Source organism: Puntigrus tetrazona, chromosome 23 (genome assembly GCF_018831695.1).
Source record: "Puntigrus tetrazona isolate hp1 chromosome 23, ASM1883169v1, whole genome shotgun sequence".
In the NCBI taxonomy this organism is placed as follows: Eukaryota; Metazoa; Chordata; class Actinopteri; order Cypriniformes; family Cyprinidae; genus Puntigrus; species Puntigrus tetrazona.
The window spans coordinates 10494312-10497832 of record NC_056721.1 but is presented as its reverse complement, the minus strand read 5'-3'; positions in this window follow the sequence as shown (position 1 = coordinate 10497832).

Genomic DNA, 3521 nt, shown 5'->3' with positions numbered 1-3521 from the left:
ATAATAAAAATGTATAACCCAGAAAAAATTATATTCACTACAAAAATTCATGAATTGGTAATGATAGTTCCAGACCTGGAAACCATGATTTTAAAATTCCTTGACATTTCCACTTTTTCTATGACCGTGGGAATCCTCTGATACAGAAACATCAAAGTAAGAATCAATGTGGTCTTCAAGTAATATCTGTTAAACTGTCTATATTCAAAGCCTGGCCACAATTTTTACTGAGTAAAAGATCTGAGCATATTATATTTTTATTATTTAGTCAAAATAAAAAAAACAGCCATGAACTTACTTTTAAAAATAAATAAGTCAAACTAGCACATTAATATTTCTTAAAATGTAAGCCCCGATAAGAACATACAGAGCAGTTTGTGTCTGTTTGGGCTCCAGACTGGCAAAGAAGGTTTAATCAAATGTTACTTCAGAGGACTGTCACTGACAGTGAATGACACATTTATCCCGTCTGTTATGCAAGCCAAGCTTCCTGTGCAAACCCAATTCCACCAAAGAATGAAAAAAAAATCTTTCTAGGTTTCTAGGTTTTTTTTTCTCCTCTGTTCAAAGTTCCAGGAAACTAATTTCCTTGACAGACAAGCGCTCCATAATAGATGGAACACTTCCCACACATTAAAAGAATGGAGTTCCAAAACAACAAAGACAGGAGCCGTTTTAAACATCCAATCTCACATTTCACATTGTCACACTGCAAAACACTCTCATCAAAGGCCATTGATTTTCCATTCCAGAGCAAATGATGATTAAGGCAAATCAGGCCTTTGTTTCATAGCTCAGAGTCTTCATTTCTGAATTTAGTGGCACTCTGGGTATTTCCTACAATAAGGCTGCTCAGAGTATAAAAAGAGGTCTTGCAAGAAACATCTGATGACTCGGTCACTACAGAAACTAGTTTTTCAACAGCTGACACCAATACTAATACTAAATGTGGTTCATATAGTGCAGCTATATGCACACAAATAATAACAGTAATAATATATAATATACTATATAACATTGTATGTCATACGGGTTGAGCTCTAATGCCTGCCAGAGGAGGAACGTTTAAACTACACTTGAACCTTTTGCTGCTCTGCCCTCCAGGCTGGGTGACCTTAAGATAGCTAATGCTACAAGACCACAGGACACCAGGCTGCACATACAACATCTTCTACAGACTTCAATTATTGCAGGTCTCCCCTTTAGCCCACCTTCCTTGGTGGCTAATTACACTTCCTTTAATAAAGCTGCCTACAGACCCTGGATTAGCCTCTGAGTGTCGAACCGCCTGCAGTCTCCTTGTCCTTCAGAGTAGCCCGGAAGCAAAGAAGCTCCACATGGATGAGCTTCATCCCAGGTGATCACACAAGCTCCGTGGCCCCCATAGTCATGCTTGTTCTCAGAAGTAACTGCTGAAATCAAGCCGTAAGACTCTGCTGTATTGCCAAAATAAAAAATAAATTTGCTTCACAATTTAAATACGTAAGACCAATTGCTTTGATGAATGGGGGTCACCATGTTACAGCTGCTTGTACTAATTGCACTGTTTTATGAGTTATTACTCTCTAATTCCTTTTCCAAAGTCACGTTAATGCTGCCCTGAGTATATCTCATACACGACTGAGTAATGAGAGCAAGACTTACATGCTCATTGTAATCATTCGTCTGCTGCAATCACTTCCTCCATTGTTTGCAACACTGGTATTTTATTCGTAGATCTGTCTTTTTTTTTTATGGGGAACAGGGTGATTTAAACTTCAGCAAATAACCATTAGATCAATATATTATATTTGAACAGGTTAAACCTTACGAACATTCTAGAGACTGCATGAGCATCAGATGCAAATTTTTAGTTATCAATGAAATCAGCACTAATGCAATGTTACAATTAGACAATGTGACAACACTGCACTAATCGACATCATTGTGTTTAATCCAAGCCCAAAAAGGATCTATAGGCTTCTCACACTTTTTCTTTTTAGAGGAAAATCTGGAGAATTCTGTGGATTGAAAAAAGCGAAAGAAGTTCAAAAGATCTGACAGCATTATACTTTTTGGTAGCTAAAAACATTTTCATATTAACAATATTTAATAAAAACAAGCAGAGTGGAACCTTGTGAAGTTTCAATTATCCTTTTTCAGTAAAATCAGTTTTAGGAGTGGGCCTGGTTTAAAACCAAATGTTGTCAAATTTAGATGCATTTTTGCAACTCTTTATAACATCGGTTTCAGAAAAATCTGATAAAAAAAAAAAAAAAAAAAACAGAACTCCAGCAAAAATATCAACATTATTCCAAAGATGTTATATATGGCAGTTTTGTTATTTCTGTCATAGTGATTTAGTCAAACGTGCTGTGATGTTGCCGTCAAAACCAGCATAGCATTTGTTGTGCTAATCCAGCCTACAAAAAGGGAAAAATGGAGAAGCATAGCTCTGCGGCACAGCAAGGTTCCAGTATTCAGAGGACAGGAGCACAGCTTGTTTAGAGTACAAGTTCTCTCGATGGACAGATGGGAGGACAGCAAATCAGTTTTGTCCTAATGCTCTTATTAAAGAAAAGAAAGGAATTAAATAAAATTACATTTTAAATGAAATTAAATTAAATAATAGTGTGAATTAATTTCAATCCAGTGTTGGAGAACAAAGTCACATGATCCAAAACTGACCATAAATTCTAGGAAATATCACCAGGCCAGCTCGTTGCCATTCCAGTTTCACTCCAAACACATGTCTCAATTCTTCTCTCAGACGGTGATTGTCTTTTCTATTAACAGACTCTTGTAGATATTTTTTCCTTAATCCTATCAACTAATGTGAAGCTGCTGATCCATGACTGTCTTGAAGGTTATCTTGTGTGTGATTCACACCCAAGGGTATCTATTATTTACATGGTAGTCCACCCTATGAGGGAGGTGCACACAAACAGCCAAAATTTCTAGTCTATCAGAGAGCATCCATATCAGATAACATGCCTGACTGGCTCAGGGAGGACATGGAGCTGAAATTCGCATCCCCTCCCTATATAACAGATTATCATCCTTAACAGCCGAGAAAGGATATTTGCAGTTTAAATCAGAGGTTTGCTGCCGTAACGCCTGAGGGAGCCATTTTTCGAGACCGTTGTTTGTCAACAAACAAGCAAATGCCTTTGAAAGCTATGTTTCAAGCAACAACATTTGTAACAGGAAACCCTAAGGACATTTTCTCTCTGAAGTGCAGCACTTGTATGTAAGTGGAGAGAAATTTCAAACAATAATGCAGGACTTATTTCCAGACATAATATCCTGTGGTTTGACAGCCCACCATTCATAATGGTGCATTCTTCCAAAAAAAAAAACAAAAAAACCTAAAGAACATTCACTTGTTGCATTAGCATCTTTTGCCTTCCTCTAATTACGGAGACATTAAGCTTATTCACAGGATTAATAGCAATGTACGCGTCACTGGAGTCAAAGGCCAGGTATTAAAAAGCACTAATATTTACGGAGAGACTCAGAGACCTCGCAGCAAATGTGTTGAT